This window comes from Rana temporaria, chromosome 6 (assembly GCF_905171775.1).
Source record: "Rana temporaria chromosome 6, aRanTem1.1, whole genome shotgun sequence".
Lineage (NCBI taxonomy): Eukaryota > Metazoa > Chordata > Amphibia > Anura > Ranidae > Rana > Rana temporaria.
This window is the reverse complement of record NC_053494.1, coordinates 127,599,812-127,618,320: the sequence shown is the minus strand read 5'-3', so window position 1 is coordinate 127,618,320 and position 18,509 is coordinate 127,599,812. Positions and strand designations below refer to the sequence as shown.

At 43.9% G+C, this 18,509-nt stretch overlaps 1 long non-coding RNA gene across 1 annotated transcript; it reads right to left on the bottom strand.

Annotated features, from left to right (window-relative positions):
- Positions 1 to 2,158: 2,158 nt before the first annotated feature.
- On the bottom strand, positions 2,159 to 5,942 carry LOC120942670. The gene is made up of 2 exons (XR_005750234.1): positions 5,806 to 5,942; positions 2,159 to 2,492 (listed from the first exon to the last, which is right to left on the bottom strand). It is a non-coding gene; the product is annotated as an uncharacterized LOC120942670 (long non-coding RNA).
- Positions 5,943 to 18,509: the final 12,567 nt, after the last annotated feature.

Below are 18,509 nucleotides of genomic sequence, written 5' to 3'. Positions count from 1 at the left end.
CACGTTTTTGTTATGTATAATTCCACATGTGTTATTTCATAGTTTTGATGCCTTCAGTGTGAATCTACAATTTTCATAGTCATGAAAATAAAGAAAACTCTTTGAATGAGAAGGTGTGTCCAAACGTTTGGTCTGTACTGTATGTGAAACCACAAAAAAACACAATAAACATATTGTTAAGACCTGCAGTGGTTATGGTACTGCGGCCATCTTTCCATCTCCCAATCGCCGAGCATAAGTGATTATCGCTACCATAGGAGGTAGAGGGATAGTGGAGATGAATGCAGTCTCCAGGTTGATTCTTCCAATGGTTAGAATGTTCCCCCCCCCAAACATGAGCCAAGACTTCATGAAGGGTGTACCAGGCATAGAATAGCTTTATTGAGAGGGAAGGTTACTTATATACACCAAAAGGAATACTTTAAGTAATCAGATGGACAATGACAAACTCCTCCCACAACATCATACAATGGTTTTACTAACGAGCCCCCCTTCAATAGACCTCTTTTAGGAGACAGACGGCTGTCTCTGATATAATCCACATGAGTTAATTACTGGTCATTCACCCAGATGAGGTGACTCAGAGGTAAGCTTTTCTCACCTGCTAAACAATAGAAATTCACACAATGAACGCTTCTTGAGAGACAGACCAAAGTTCATTTACATGACACTGCAGACGATATTATCACAGCAGGCTCTGCCTGGGAGATATTGAGATCAGTTAAGGAATAAACCAATTATCTCCAGGCAGAGAGCACCCCAATTTTCCCAAAAGTTGGAACACCCCTTTTCCACACAAGGTATCCATGCCATTGCATATCCCCTGATAGCCCCGATCTGGGGGACCAACCTATCCAAATTTCACACAGATCGGTCCAGGGGTTCTTAAAAAACAAACCGAACCTATGAGAAAATACAGAATAAAGTCTATTTTCTTCACACATATCATCCAAAAACTCTGTGTAGTGCTCCTTTTACCATACTTTATGCATGCATTAAAGTGATACTAAAAGTTCAGGTATTTTGTTTTAAAAATAACAAACATGTCATACTTACCTCCACTGTGCAGTTCATTTTGCACAGAGTGGCTCCAAACATCCTCTTCTGGGGTCCCACGGCGGCTCAATCGGATCCTCCCTGCAATAGCTGACCCCCTCTGGGAAGCGCTCTCTCGAGGGGGTTACCTTGCAGGCGCACTCCTGTGTTGTACACTTGGCGTACATAGCCGCCGAGTGTATGACTTGGTCCCGCCCCCCGGTGTACGCGTTATTGGATTTGATTGACAGCAGCACGAGCCAATGGCTTTGCTGCTATCAATCTATCCAATGAAGAGCCGAGAAGCCTGGGCAAAGATCGAGCGCTTTCACGACGTGGGATTCTTCAGGGCTCAGGTAAGTAAAACGGGGGGCTGGCAGGCCGGTAATCGACAGATTTTTTTTCACCTTAATGCATAGGATGCATTAAGGTGAAAAAACATGAACCTTTACAACCCCTTTAAGTCTGACATAACCATGTTTTTTGTCCAGATTTTGTATAGATTTTTGTTATCTTTTGTAGTTACGTTTTTTTTAAGTACGTTGTTTCAGTTCATTGTTTATCTCTGCTTTTTGAAAGTTGTATTTTGTTCCCTTTATGCAGAGAACAGTGGAGAGGATTTAGTCAATGAATCAGTAGAAGTTTAGACTACACAGTTAATACCTTTTGTTCTGTACATGAAAAAGAATGGCCATGTGAATGACTAATGCCTGATAGAAGTTTTAGTAGAATGCTTACCTGTTCAGTTTTTGCCTTGTCCTGTTCTGACTTCAATCCTCCTCTTGACTTTGATAAAGGTTGTGCATTAAACAGCAACTAATGTTATTAGAAACTGATTGCATGTAGTATTTTCTTGGTGTTTATAATTTGTGCAAAGATAGTGTTCTACTTCCTTTATCAAAATATCTGTCCTTCTAAAAATTATATATCAGTTACTGGTAGATGCTGAAAATTGAAACTAACTGCCAATTTCAAAATTTATAAAATATTTTAAAATTAATATTTTGCTTACAGTGTGATGGGAATATGACCTAAAACTACATTTATACTTTCTTTCACTACTAATCTCATCCAATAAGCAATGTGAATTAGATGTGTTAGTGTGCATTTAAAGGACAAAAACAACAATAATCATGTGCTTTTTATTATCAGAGAGGCACCATGATCAAATATAAACTCTTTAATTTATAATATTGTACTCTTCTGAATGAACCAATTCTGGGGTACATGGCTCCCCACTCAGTGTATCGCCTGTACTCTCCAGGTTTCAGATAATACTGACGTCCTCTGTAGCTAGGCTCATCATAAAACATCCAATGCCCATCAAGTGAATTACAGGAGTGGATTTCATGGAACCGGAACTGCTCAAAGACATTAGGAGAGTCTTCAGTGAACTCCATCATCTGCCCTTCAAAGTCTTCCCTCTCATAGATCCTTAGACGGAATGGCCCACAGTGCTTTAGATAAACAAAGTATGTATTAATAGGGTAGTATTTTGCTTCTTGGGTAGCTGTGGAATATAATACAAAATATATATCACCTTAAACAAAATAGTTAATCCAAATAATCCAAACAAACAAATCAATGCTCCACTGCTTAGTGATCAGACCAGGTGCCCCACATGGATGTAAACTCACCCTGGATATTGACCACCTATCTATAGTGTACGGAAAGAAAGAAACCCCTAAATGGTGTCTTAAATAGCTGGCCACACTGCAGATGCTCCTCCAATGGTGGGGGAAAAAATGACAGAGGGGGAAAAACCATTTTTATTTAGTAAAAAATACAATAAACAAACATAGATACACTCACATTTTCCGGTGCCTGTAGCCTGGCACCCAGTGTGTTCAGTATGTGTATATAGGGGAATAGTCCAGCTGGCCTCAGCAAAATACCACTAGATAGGATACGATACATTTGTTTATTATAAAAAAAGTGTTACCAGTTCTAGGGACAGCTACTATATCCACATCCTGAAATAAAGGATAGAATACAAATTGGGAATAAATCCCATAGAAATAGGACTTTTAACACACATACAGAGCTGACACTGAGATGAGCACACAAATGTTAGGTGTAAAAAAGTTTTAATTAATACAAATTGTTTTAACAATTGTTTTAACAATTTTAACAATTTTTATTAATTAAAACGTTTTAATTGCATTTGATACGTTCTTTTATCGTATTTTTTTACTAAATACAAAATGATTTTATACTATGGGCTCCCCTTCTGTAATTTCCCCCCCCACCATTGGAGGAGTATCTGCATTGTGGCCGGCCATTAAAGACACCATCTAGGGGTTTAATTATTTCCCCACTAAGTGCAAGTGACCACACTAGAGATAGGTGGTTTTCAGCGCAAGTGCCTGATTCACCAAGCACTTGAGTGCAAACTTACGGTGGTGTAACGTAAAGCCATCCGGCGCAAGCCCGCCTAATTGAAATGGGGCGTGTACCATTTAAATTAGACGCGCTCCCACGCCGAACGTTCTGCGCATGCTCCGTTAGGAAATTTCCCGACGTGCTTTGCGCCAAATTACGGCGCCCCGACGTATTGTTTGAACGGCGACGTGCGTTACGTCGTTTCGTATTCCCGGACGTCTTACGCAAAAAAAATAAAAATTTGAAATTCGACGCGGGAACGACGGCCACACTTTAACATGGCTGTTCTAAAGATAAGCCATGAAAAAGCAGGCCTAACTTTGCGACGGGAAAAACCGACTAGTGACGACGTAAGAGATTGCGACGAACGCGCGTATCTTCGTGGATCGCCGTAGCCGTAATCAGCTAATTTGCATACCCGACGCTGGAAAACGACGCAAACTCCACCCAGCGGCCGCCGGAAAATTACACCTAAGATCCGAAGGCGTACGAAGCCGTACGCCTGTCGGATCTTAGCCAAAAGCCGTCGTATCTTTTTTGTGAATTACAAATAAAGATACGACGCGGCAAATTTGAAAATACACCAGAGTATCAGCAGATACTCCGGCATATTTCCTCTGTGAATCTGGCCCTATCAGACTAATTCTATATTGTAAGGTTGGGGGTTGTTAGCTCTCGTGGTATATGCGTTTTCCCAGTGATCCACGCCAGTCAGGAACTATATTTAAGGGCATGGTAGCCCATTTTTATTAAAAAGGCAAAAATAAAAGTCCAAACAAAGGTTTCCCACGCAGGGGGTTCTTCTCCATCAAACACAAAACAGAAAATACTAGCCCACCTGGCTCTCTGTAGCAGTACTTCTGCACTTTATCCTGGTCACCCAGACCAGCGGACTCCTCAAAGTAGACAGCGTCTACAGCTCTGCCTCTTGCAGTCACCAAGCTTCTGGCTGTCTCCTACAGCCTCTCTGACTTCTGGAGACCTCCTGTCTCTTAGTGTGGAGCTGTCTCCAACTGGGAGCCATGAGGTCTTAGCACACTCTCATTATAAGGCTGTGCTCACCTGAGCACACACCCTGCTGGTAATCAACAAAGTCTGGATACCAGGTTGGAGATCCCGTCCCACCCCAGACACTGTGGAATCTCCAAAACTACAGAGCCCCATGTCAAATTGCCAAAACCTAGAGAAAGCTGCAAAAGCAGTCTTCTCCAGTCCACATCTACGCTCTGTAGTCTTGCACCTCGCAAATGTGCATACCCTGTGTCCAGCAAACTGTCCATTTTACCTTGACAGTAGCTCCTACTGTCACAAAATGTATCATGTCTGCCTGTCTTTTGTAGTCAAAAGATTATAAAGCAAAATCGAAATTTAACGTTAACAATAACACTGTTTGCCACTACCTCTCCCTCATAGCAGAATGGGGCTCCACGGGGCCCCACAAATGGCACCTAGCACAAGCTTCATGTGTGGACCCACTTCCATACCTTTGTACAGGATGGGGATAGGGGGCGCCGATCCTATCCTGTTGCTAGGGGAGACTGACCGCTACACAAGGAGTACCGACAACATTGGCAATGGGCCATCAAAACCTGTAACAAGTAGACGTTACCAACAGACTGCTTTAACTGACTGTAAACTTCCATTGCCCATGGCAACCACATGTAGTACTGCAAAAGGATATATCTTTAAAGCGGGGGTTCACCCTTAGAGGGCACTTTTCCCCCTTAGATTCCTGCTCGTTATTACTAGGGGAATCGGCTATTTATTTTAAAATATGTGCAGTACTTACCCGTTTACGAGACGCATCCTCTCCGTCGCTTCCGGGTATGGGCTTCGGGAATGGGCGTTCCTTCTTGATTGACAGGTTTCCGAGAGGCTTCCGACGGTCGCATCCATCGCGTCACGATTTTCCGAAAGAAGCCGAACGTTCGGCTTCTTTCGGCTACGAGTGACGCGATGGATGCGACCGTCGGAAGCCTCTCGGAAGAATGTCAATCAAGAAGGAACGCCCGCTCCCGAAGACCCATACCCGGAAGCGACGGAAGAAGATGCAGCTCGAAAACGGGTAAGTACTGCACATATTTTAATATAAATAGCCGATTCCCCTAGACCGAACGAGCAGGAAGCTAAGGGGAGATTTTTTTTTTTTTTTTAAATGGGTGAACTCCCGCTTTAAGTGTCGTCTTCATACCCTAATGTGTCTGCTTACCCTGGAGACTATGCTGGAGACTACGCATTCCAGTTTAGATAACTTCAGACCAGGCAGAAGGAAAAGTTAAAGCTTTACTTAGAAAGGTGCAAACCATGATGAAATTTGCATGCACACAAAACAGATCTTTTCCCTACATCCCTAATCCCTAACCCAGACTTGTGTGCTTCTTATCATACCTGCAAAATTAAAGTCCATACTGGTGTCTTCAGGAGGGCTGCAAGTCCTATAGATGTTGGATGAGTGATTGCTGGAGGATCAGACTACATTGCCGCAGTCAGCCTCTCTTCTTCCCACATGGCTGGTCTGGGCAAAGCTCCCTCCTGCTTTTATATGCACATGGAAAAGGGTAGAGCCCAGCAGAAGCCAGCCAAGTAAAAATTAAGTAAAATAAGTTAACCCTTTCCCTCCCTTTTATATCATGGCATATGTGGTTTATGCCCATGCCACATAACAAATAATATAATTTATACTGTGTTTTTTACTTGGTAACATTGTATTGTATAGTACATAAAGAAGTAAGGTATAGTATTTTAGCTATTACAGTATATGATTGCTTTAGAGACATACATAAGGTAAACACAGATAGGTTTGCTGCACTTTATATAGCATTTATTTTGTTAGGTGTGGGGAACACATATCAGTGTGAGAAGTAATAATGAGTGTATAGAGTTTATTATATTTATTTATTTTTTGGTAATTTGGTTGGAACATTTAGGCACTGATTGCACGGAGAATTTGTTGCTAAAATAGTTTGTCGATAACTAATTATTATTAATTATTAATTAAGTTATTGTCAATCATAAATGTATAATCTCTCATAAATGTTGCACTAACATTTCAACTCTCTAATTATGTGCTCCCTTCCTTGTGTTGTGAATTTGTGTTTTTATATGTCCTTACAGTCTATATTTTGTTTCATCTTTATCAGAAAGTGTGTGATGCTTAATCTTTATCTGACCTCTGTTCAGATTATATGCCTTACTATTTTTGTTCTTTCGCTTCATGTTATTATTTTTGAAAACTCTCAATAAAAAAGTTTGTAAAACAATTTCTTGTGATACAGTAAATAGTATTCAACTTAGTGGTATGGAGTGGTATGGTATGGTATGGAGTGTGCCTAGGCCTCTGTCCTGTGGCTTAATCATTTTTGTATCTGCAATGTATGCACCAAATCAAATTCTCAGTTTAAACAGAACATAGAGATTTGTGGCATGGTGGTTCAAACACTGTAAGCTAAGGCTTGTCCATCACAATTCTGTAGCAATAGCATAGGTAGTCCTGCCTAGCAGATTGAACTGAAGCCCCAGTCAGAAAAGAAATGTTACAACAGAAAGGAAATGAGGAGACTTCCATACACTTCCTGTTATGTCTGATACCCTATAAAAAAATAAAAAAAAACATGACAAGATGTCAGAGATCCTGAGCAAAAAATAATTATGCGTTTAATAAATGTTAAAAGCAGATTAACAACTCACAGATATTTTATAGTAAGAAATGCATCTCAAGCCAGTGAAATGAACTTTTGCACAAACCAATAATTATGCACTTATTGGGATTTATTTTACCAAAGACATGTAACAGAATACATTTTGGCCTAAATTTATGGAGACATTTTTTTTTAAATTTATTGGATATGTTTTATAACAGAAAATATATATATTTTTTAAATGTTATATATGAAAAAAAAGTGCGTGGAGTCCCCCCAAAATCCATACCAGACAGACGCTTATTAGAGCATGCAGCCTGGCCGGCCAAGAAAGGTGGGGGGGGGGACAAGCAAGCGTCCCCTCATGAACCTCAACATTGGGGGGTGCTTTGGGGCAGGGGGTCTCTGACCCCCCACCTCAAAGCACCTTGTTACCATGTTAATGTGCCCCTGTAACTTTAAGAAGGGGTGGGCTCACTTCAGTCCATCTGTCTTCTATCTATCCATCAGAATCCATGTTCTTCAATTGTGGAGTCACTCATAAGTAAGTATGGGCTCAGGCATGTTAGCAGCCCAACGTGCCCAAGCCTGCCAGGAAGCTGACACTGGGCTGTGCTAATCACAGGCAGTGAGACATTTCCCGATCTCTGCAGCTTCAGATCGGGAAATGTCTCACTGTCTTTGATTAGTGCTGCGCAGCGTCAGTTTCCTGGCAGGCTCGGGCATGTGAGGTTGAGAACATGCCTGAGCCCATACTTACTTATAAGCTAGTGATAGGACTACAGATACCAGGGTGCCTTGGCGGGGCATGTAGCTTCTGCATGTATTTGCAAATGTGTGCATACTAAACCTCTGTTTTTAACACATTCTGTTAGACAGGTAATTTGGTTGTCATCTTTTAGCCTGACTCATTAAATAGCCCCTTAAATTGCTTAGGGGGTACTGGTGGTTCATAGGACAATTCAGCAGAGAAGGTCGTGGAGGAGAAGTTGGAGCTGACAAATCTCGCATCATCAGCACTAGTTGTATTGAGGCATGGCGGCAAAACAAGAATTAGCACTGAGCCCTGTCATGTACAGTAGGTGCACGCGATATTGTGTCAATCTCGCTCCCTTTCTCGGCGAGATTGAGCACCTACGAGCCCCATCGCGGGAGCCATCGCCTTGCTGGCCAGCCGCGATGGAGACAAAGCCGTCATAGAAGCGACGGGAGATCCGACTTGGATTTCCGCCAATTCTACACGTGTGCGGCGTTTGTTATGAATCCTGAAGGGGAAGTCCCCGTCGGATTTTAAATAAAAATTTGGCATGGGTTCCCCCCCTCAGGAGCATAACGGGCCCTTAGGTCTGTTATGGGTTGTAAGGAGAGCACCCCCTACGCCGAAAAAACGGCGTAGGGGGTCCCCCTACAATCCATACCAGACCCTTATCCAAAGCACGCTACCCGGCCGGTCAGGAAGGGAGTGGGGACGAGCGAGCGCCCCCCCTCCTGAGCCGTACCGGGCTGCATGCCCTCAACATGGGGGGGTTGGGTGCTCTGGGGCAGGGGGGCGCACTGCGGCCCCCCCCACCCCAGAGCACCCTGTCCCCATGTTGATGAGGACAGGGCCCCTTCCCGACAACCCTGGCCGTTGGTTGTCGGGGCATGCGGGCGGGAGGCTTATCGGAATCTGGGAGCCCCCTTTAATAAGGGGGCCCCCAGATACCGGCCCCCCACCCTAAGTGAATGAGTATGGGGTACATCGTACCCCTACCCATTCACCTGCAAGAAAAGAGGTAAAAACACAAATAAACCACACAGGGTATTAAAATATTTTATTAGTCTGCTCCGGAGGCCTCCCCTGTCTTCTTTAGCTCTTTTACCAGGGGAGGCTTCTTCTTCCGATTTCCGGGGGTCTTCTCCTGCTCTCCGGGGTCTTCACCGCTCTTCTGTGACGTCTTCTCCGCTCCGGGGGGTCTTCTCAGCTCTTCTGTGACGTCTTCTCCGCTCCGGGGGTCTTCTCAGCTCTGGGGGGGTCTTCTTCTATGTTTGCCGCTCTCCGCTCTTGACTCGGCGCACCCCGGTTCTTCCTCCCGCTGTCCGGTTCCTTCTCCTTCAGGGCTGGCCGCCGCTATACCCATACTCATTCACTTAGGGTGGGGGGCCGGTATCTGGGGGCCCCCTTATTAAAGGGGGCTCCCAGATTCCGATAAGCCTCCCGCCCGCATACCCCGACAACCAACGGCCAGGGTTGTCGGGAAGGGGCCCTGTCCTCATCAACATGGGGACAGGGTGCTCTGGGGTGGGGGGGCCGCAGTGCGCCCCCCTGCCTCAGAGCACCCAACCCCCCCATGTTGAGGGCATGCAGCCCGGTACGGCTCAGGAGGGGGGGGGGCGCTCGCTCGTCCCCACTCCCTTCCTGACCGGCCGGGTAGCGTGCTTTGGATAAGGGTCTGGTATGGATTGTAGGGGGACCCCCCTACGCCGTTTTTTCGGCGTAGGGGGTGCTCTCCTTACAACCCATAACAGACCTAAGGGCCCAGTATGCTCCTGAGGGGGGAACCCATGCCAAATTTTTATTTAAAATCCGACGGGGACTTCCCCCTCAGGATTCATAACAAACGCCGCACACGTGTAGAATTGGCGGGAATCCAAGTCGGATCTCCCGTCGCTTCTATGACGCGCTTGCTGGAATGTGCTGTCACTATTCCAGTGAGTGAGAGATGTCGGCGAGATCTCGGCACCATGTCGCCGAGAATCAGCGCGATGCTGTCGTGCTAAAAACACAATATCACAAACACCTACTGTAGCCTTCCGAGTTGCAAGCAGAGTTTCCCAGTGTGCTGTGAATGAAATATATAGTCCCTGACCATGCTTACTGGACCACGTGTCAGCACTAATGTGGACCTTGTGGCTGACTGCCTGACCAACGATGCTCCAACATTGCCTTTCACGTGATGGTACAGAGCTGAAATGGCCTTACAAGTGTAGCGCTGACATTCTTGTATATTGATGTGTGTTTGCATACTTTAATACAACGTCTATGGACATTGCTATGTTTAAGTATTTGGAGCCATCTAGTGACCAAATACTGGTAATGCAGAGAGATGTTTTGTTTAGTATTTTGGTTGCCTTGGAGACTAGGAGAGACCCAAATACTGGTAATGCAGAGAGATGTTTTGGGTTGAGGTTTTTGGTTGCCTTGGAGACGAGGGGAGACAGGAGTGTAAACAAAAGCCTTCTGGAGGTGGATGCCGAGCTGCTGGGGAGCGAAAGGCTGAGCTCGGAGAGCTAGAGGACAGTGGCCGGATTGCAGAGACCGAGAGACATCCGAGCATCAGAGAACCGGATCCATCCAGCGGAGCTGAACAGAGCTGACGGAGAAGCAAGTTGCAGTCACAGGACCCTGAACAAAAGTTACTACCCGGAGCTCCGATCCAGTGGGTGAGCGGGTCACGACCCACAGTTTGCTAAGTTTACACACAGTTAGACTCATATACAGGCCTCACTGAGATTTATAGTTCCACAGAGGAGCAGAGGAACTGAAACTGAGAAAGCTTGAGGCCTATCTAATTTGACATTTCAAGCGATTTTAAAATAGTTGTTGCAGTTACACCAGGAGCATTTTCACTTCAATTTGACTCATCAAAACTGTGGATTACAAATCACTTTAGCTAGCGAAGAAAAGAAGATCCAAGACCAAGTACTTTAAGTGAGATCTCACGCATAGCTAATAAAGTAGGGGGAGCTCCCAGGTATAAAATGTTTATGTATACTGTTTTCAAATAGCTTATGTTTAAATCAATTGTGCTGTCGTCTTACGTTGGGATGACAGCACAATTACTGTAATCACTTATTTGCATATTTCACAGTAAAATATATCTCTGGTTAAGTATCCAGTTGTTGTGGCGTACTGTTTTTCTCACTCCAAATGCAGTCAGTGGATCCTGGGGTTATAATACAGGTATATTGTATTGTCTTACATTGTATTGTATTGCATTGCATCACAGCTGTGCCAAGGGGATTGAGCCAAGTTAGTGGGGTTTATTAGTAGAGTGCAGGCCCAAATTAAACCAGCAGCTCCTTCGGGGGTCAGTGCTACACAAGCAAATAAATAGCAACTAGGAACCTGCCATTGTGGTACAGCACCTTCTGCAAATTCACGGAAGGGGGCAGAATCCAAAAGATCGAAAGGCAGGACTTGTAAAGCCGGCAGCTTTGACAAGCTTGAATTTAGATGCTGGGCATGTGGGTGGAAGTGACTGTATTTTTTTTTGCTCAAGCAGCTGGGGCGAAATTTGCCTGCTATGTTCTTCAGCGGGTGGTGGGCTGCTGGTAGACGTGCTTCAAGGGCCTGTGACACCCATCCCTATACCATCATCCCTGTCAGTGGAGAGAGGTCATGAGATATAGCGGGGGTAGACCTTAAAGGTGAGGAGTGAGGAGGAGCAGAATTGCATCCCTTTTGTGTTGCTTTCAGGTGCTTTTCCCAATGGGCTGAGTGGTGGGTGGTTAAATGCCTTGTCAAGCATGTGGTACCCAAATGACTGGTGTTTTTGCCACATTTGATCTACTTGAGGCAAAGTTTGCAAATTGCAACAGTGCAATCGGCTGCATATGTGCTAAAAAAGGCCCAGACAGAAAGCTGTGGGAAGTGGGTCGGGAGATAACAGCTCCACAATGGCATCACCCCTGTATAACTCCTTAAAACCGAGGCTGCATATGTTTGTACAGTCCGCGCTAAGGGGATAACTGTGTTTGAATAGTGAATCTTCTTAAATATGTCCATATAAGAAAGTCTCTAATCAATAAAGTGCTTCACAAATAAACACACAGTGCTCCGCCACTTCAAATCCTGTGCTCCATTCACCAGGTGAAATGCAAGCTCACCTTCATCTTAGGCCCCTGAAGGGTCAATAATGCATGTAAGGAGATCAATCTCAAAAAAACAGATACTGGTACTCAGGTTCCTTTTAAGAGCGATATGGTTCCCCCTCCAGAATGGCTCCACACAGGTCGCAAGTAGGTCATAGGCAACATATAAAAAGTAGACTTACTGGCTGGATTACCAGATCAACAGAAGAGAAGAAAACAACATCTGGCTCCATCCCAAATTTAGGAATGACTTGTTGGAGAATCCCATCCAAGCAAGTTATAAAAGCTTCTAAGTAATCAGTATATATTTATTTTGTTACAAATTATGTTTGCATATACAGCATCTCACAAAAGTCAGTACACCCCTCACATTTTTGTAAATATTTTATTATATCTTTTCATGTGACAAAACTGAAGAAATTACACTTTGCTACAAAAAGTAGTGAGGGTGCAGCTTGTATAACAGTGTAAATTAGCTGTCCTTCAAAATAAGTCAACACACAGCCTATAATGTCTAAACCGCTGGCAAAAGTGAGTACACCCCTAAGTGAAAATTTTCAAATCGGGCCCAATTAGCCATTTTCCCTCCTCAATGTCATGTGACTCGTTAGTGCTACAAGTGCTCAGGTGTGAATATATAGGATCTGAAAAAAAACAGTTTCTCTACATAAAGATGGCCTAGCCTATAAGAGGATTGCAAGACCCTGAAACTGAACTCCAGCACAGTGGCCAAGCCCTTACAGCGGTTTAACAAGACAGGTTCCACTCAGACAGGCATGTCGACCAAAGAACTTGAGTGCACTTGCTCAGCATCACATACAAAGGTTTTCTTTGAGAAAATCTGCATTGCTGTCATTCCAGAAGGAAGTCTCTTCTAAAAATTATGCACAAGAAAGCCTGCAAACAGTTTGCTGAAGACTAGCAGACTAAGGATATGGATTACTGAAACCATGTCCTATTGACTGATGAGACCAAGATAAACATATTTGGTTCAGATGGTGTCAAGCGTGGGTGGCGGCAAACAGGTGAGGAGTAAAAAGACAAGTGTGTCTTGCCTACAGTCAAGCATGGTGGTGGGAGTGTCATGGTCTGGGGCTGCATGAGTGCTTCGGCACTGAGGAGCTACAGTTCAATGAGGGTTCCATGGATTCCAACATGTACTGTGACATACTGAAACATACACAATCCCCTGCTTTGGAGACTGGGCCGCAGGGCAGTATTCCAACATGATAACGACCCCAAACACACCTCCAAGACGACTGGCTACTGCCTTGCTAAAGAAGCTGAGGGTAAAGGTGATGGACTGGTCAAGCATGTTAAAACCTAAACCCTATTGAGCATCTGTGCAGCATCCTCAAATGGAAGGTGGAAGAGCTCATTCACCAGCTCCGTGATGTCATCATGGAGAAGTGGAAGAGGACTCCAGTGGCAACCTGTGAAGCTCTGGTGAACTCCATATCCAAGAGGGTTAAGGCAGTGGTGGTAAATAATGATGGCCACACAACATATTGACACTTTGGGCCAGATTCTGAAAGGACTTACGACGGCGCAGCGCCATGTACGCCGTCGTAAGTCTGAATCCGACCCGTCGTATCTATGCGCCTGATTCTTAGAATCAGTTACGCATAGATATCCATTAGATCTGACAGGCGTAAGTCTCTTACGCCGTCGGATCTTAACTGCATTTTTTTTGCCCGCTAGGTGGCGCTTCCGTCGAATTCCGCGTTGAGTATGCAAATTAGCTAGATACGGGAATTCCCGAACGTACGCGCGGCCGAAGCAGTAAAGTTACGACGGTCACAGTAGTTTTACATAAAACACGCCCCCCTGATCCAAATTTGAATTAGATGGGCTTACGCCGGCCGATTTACGCTACGCCGCCGCAAATTACGGAGCAAGTGCTTTGAAAATACAGCACTTGCCCGTGTAAGTCGCAGTGGCGTAATGTAAATCAGATACGTTACGCCCGCACAATTTTACGCGGCTGTACGTAATTTCGGCCCTTTGGGTCCAATTTGCACATTTTCAATTAGGAGCGTATTCACTTTTGTTGCCAGTGGTTTAGACATTAATGGTTGAGTTATTTTGAGGGGAAAGCAAAGTGTAATTTATTCAGAGTTGTCACATGAAAAGATATACAGTTGTGCGCATACGTTTACATACCCTGTCAGAATTTATGTTTTATTGGCCGTTTTTCAGAGAATATAAATGATAACACAAAAATATTTATTTCACTCATGGCTACTGTTTGGCTGAAGCCATTTATTATCAATCAACTGTGTTTACTCTTTTTAAATCATAATGGCAACAGAGACTACCCAAATGACCCCCAGACAAGATTCTCACCGCTCCAGGTGAGCCCCGTAGGCAATCAAGGGCTGTTGAACCACCAAGGTGCTGGCAGTCAGTGCTTAGTCATGGCTAGGAACTAAGCACTGACTGCCAGTGCGAAAAGCGTCGGCCATACTGAATGTTGTTGGTTTGCAGTGACTGTATGTACAGTTGAAATAAAAGACATCTCTTTTTTAAGTGATTTTGGAGTGCGGCTGTCCAGTTTTTCATTCTTTCCATTTTTTGCTACCCAAATGACCCTGATCAAAAGTTTACATACCCTGGTGATTTTGTCCTGATAACATGCACACAAGTTGTCACAAAGGGGTTTGAATGGCTATTAAAGGTAATCATACTTACCTGTGATCTGTTTGCTTGTAATTAGTGTGTGTGTGTATAAAAGGTCAATGAGTTTTCTGGACTCCTGACAGACCCTTGCGTCTTTCATCCAGTGCTGCACTGATGTTTATGGATTCTGAATCAGGGGGAAAGCAAAATAATTGTCAAAGAATCTGCGGGAAAAGGTAGTTGAACTGTATAAAACAGGAAATGGATATAAAAAGATATCCAAGGAAATGTGTTCAAACTCTAATCAAGAAGTGGAAAATGAGGGGTTCTGTTGAAACCAAACCACGTTCAGGTAGACCAACTAAAATTTCAGCCACAACTGCCTGGGAAATGCAGAGAAAAGCCCCTAAATAACTTCAGGTGAAATACAGGACTATGTGGAAAAGTGCTTAACTCCGCCCTTCCTAATGATAAATTGGACATCAATTGCTTTATAAGCGACACCTAAGATAATATCCAAAAACAACCGGTCCTCTTTAGTCCTTACATTATGGAATTGAGCACCGTTAGCTCCTTATTTTGTCACTCATGTCTCTCTGGATTTAATATAACATGCACATACTTATATGGACTAGGTGCCCTTTAGACGGGGGGGGGGGGGACCTTGTTACAGTGCTGCTATGTATTTTAATAATATTTTTTAATAATATTTTTTATTATCTATTTATATATTTTTAGGAGCCCCTTTTAATATACTGATATATATGCCTTTTATTGACTTTATAGATATACTTTATCTTTTTATCATAGATTTTATAGTATGCCCATATTTTATATGTGGGTTCTATATATTTATTTATGTTTGAGTGTGGCTTGTTTTATTATCTATGTCTGGGTTTTATATATATATTTGTGGTTTCCATTAATTGTATATTTATTTATGATCCAATGACATAGTTATAGTGTGTCCACATCTCTATATGGATCGCTCGCTATGGCACATACCTCGTATTAGCAAGCATCTATGTACACTACTGTACTGGGCGATTTTGACACTACAAGCCCATTGGCTGATGTGACAAAGGTTGGGCGCGCCTGCAGTTCTCGCTGTCGAGATGCGCGCGCAACTTGTCTGTCACAACAGTGTGTTTTGATGCCCGGACCCATTGTGGGCAGTGGCTTCAATCCACAATGTGCGGCTGCGCGGGTTAATGAGCCATGAGCTCACTTCCGCCCACTTGATGGCATTGGTTTCACTGACGTTAGCACGTCAAAGTGAGACCAGCGTCACCTCGCTGCATCGAACGTTCCCGGTCCCGATTGGACAGGGATTGTAAGTACACGCCCCACTTCCGCCCTTCGCCTGGCATGGACCTCGCGATGCCCGATACGCACGCGCGGGTCAGATGCCATGACGGCGATCAAGTGGGCGGTACTAAGGGACGTGCTCTGATATTTAACAGGTCGCCGAATGTTGCAGCCACACCCTCAGACGAAGTCAGCCAATGACGAAACGCGTCAGGGTATGGCCAACATCGGACGACCCATAGACTGTCAGCCTGGTGGATCAGGAACAGAGGAACGCGCCGGAGCGCCAGAAACTGTTTTCAACAGGCACAGTACAATTTAATGCTTATGTTTCACTGCATTGTGGTACGCATATTTTATAAGGGGACCTGTGGGTTTTACAATAAACTTTTTTAAAACGGTAATACACTATCCAAAGTTTATTCCTTTATATGTACACAAGCAAGACACACTTAAGCAGGAGTGGTGGAGAGTGCAAGGCTGGTGGCAGAGGCGGATGTGTATCCAATGCTGGTTTTTATTCTTGGTCTGGTGAGTGCATCCCCATAAGGGGATAGTATCCCCCCACGTGGTGAAACACAAACCCCCTGGTGATGAGGAGCACACATTGATGAAGACACTATTTACTGCTGTTGTCCACCTGCACCATTATTGTGATACCTATGTCACCATAGAACTTTTGATTCAGAGTCCACACTCTGTTTGTAGCGCTGCTACAGTACACATTGAACTGTTTTGACTGCACAGTCATATATCCATTTCCTGTGTTTACTGTCATTTGAAATACAGGACTCTCTGAAAACATGTGGTGCGGCTATTTCAAGATGCACAATAAGGAGGCCCTTGAAAAAAGATGGGCTGCATGGCTGCATCACCAGAAGAAAGACATTACTATGCAAATGCCACAAAGTATCCCACTTACAATACAAGCACAGAGACAAGCCTCAAGCCTTCTGGCACAAAGTCATTTGGAGTGATGAGACCAAATTTCAGCTTTTTGGCCACAACCATAAACGCTACATTTGGAAAGGAGTTAACAAGGCCTACGTTGAAAGGTACAGAGGTGGATCGCTGATGTTTTGGGGATGTGTGAGCTACAAAGGCACAGGAAATTTTGGTCAAAATTGTTGGCAAGATGAATGCTATATGTTATCAAGAAAACTAGAACATTTGCATTCATCAGCCACGAAGCTGCGCATGGGACGTACTTGGACATTCCAACATGACAATGATCCAAAACACAAGGCCAAGTCGACTTGCCATTGGCTACAGCAGAATAAAGTGAAGGTTCTGGAGTGGCCATCTCAGTCTCCTCACCTCAATATCATTGAGCCACTCTGGAGAGGTCTCAAACCTGCAGTTCATGCAAAACAGCCCAAGAATTTACAGGAACTGGAGGCTTGTTTGCCAAGAGGAATGGGCAGCTTTACCATCTGAGAAGATAAAGAGCCTTATCCACAAATACCACAAAAGACTTAAAGCTGTCATTGATGTTGAAGGGTGCAATACACAGTATTAAGAACTGGTGAATGTAAACTTTATACCCCTATAACAGGGTCATTTGGGTAGTTTCTGTTGCCATTATGATTTAAAAAGAATAAACACAGTTGATTGATAATAAATGGCTTCAGCCAAACATTAACCATGAGTGAAAGAAAAGTATTTGTGCTATCATTCATATTCTCTGAAAAAATGGCCAAGAAATCATAAATTCTGCCAGGGTATGTAAAGTTATGTGCACAACTGTAATAAAATATTTGCAAAAATGTGTGGGATGTACTCACTTTTGTGAAATACTGTAGCAATTAATTTCATTGCCATATGCAAGCATTTTATTAAATGAAATTGATTAATTCAGTTTTTTCTGTTGTGATTAATTATGGTTGGCCAGAGCAAATCACATGGTACAGTGATTGTGATTGGTCCAGTCTGCACCATGTAATCACACTGACCAATCATAGCTAGTAACACAATTGTATACCGTAGATGACTTGAAAGAAAGCCATCCATTGTTTACAACTGTGATGAAACCTGCTGTGATTGGTTACAGTGGTCACAGGGTACCAGCAGCAAGCTGGTGACCTCTCTCCACTGACAGGGATGATGGTATAGGGACGGGTGTCACAGGCCCTTGAAGCACGTCTACAGGGATCAGTCATTGACTGTGTCCGTGGATGTAGTCAGTGACTAATTGCGCCAATGCACGGCCCACGGCTGTGCGCAGCATGCAATCCAAGAGGTCATATGATGTCCACCCAGATCGACGAGAGGTTCCCGCCAGTGTCAACTTGCCATAAGCCAGGTTGGAACCGGTTAAGGAAATTCCTCCAAGTTAGGAGGGTAGCCAAGATGGTGGGGTGATTAGTAATAATATCTTTTGAGATCTGGTAATACCATGCCCCTAGCTTGTTTATGCTTTATTAAGAGTTTTGAAAGCATCTGGAAGCCCTCTTGGCCTGCCAAATAAATTGAGCTAGCACGTGCTGTAGTGCATTAAAAAAAGAATTAGCCAATGGGATTGGAAGGGCTCTAAAATTGTATCTTTGAAAGAGTTAACATTTTGAATGCTGCCAGTCTACCTGACCAATATAAATAATATTTACAAAGCTTATCTAATTCACTTTGTATCACTAGTAACAGAGTAGTATAATTTGCTGAATACAGGTTTGGCAT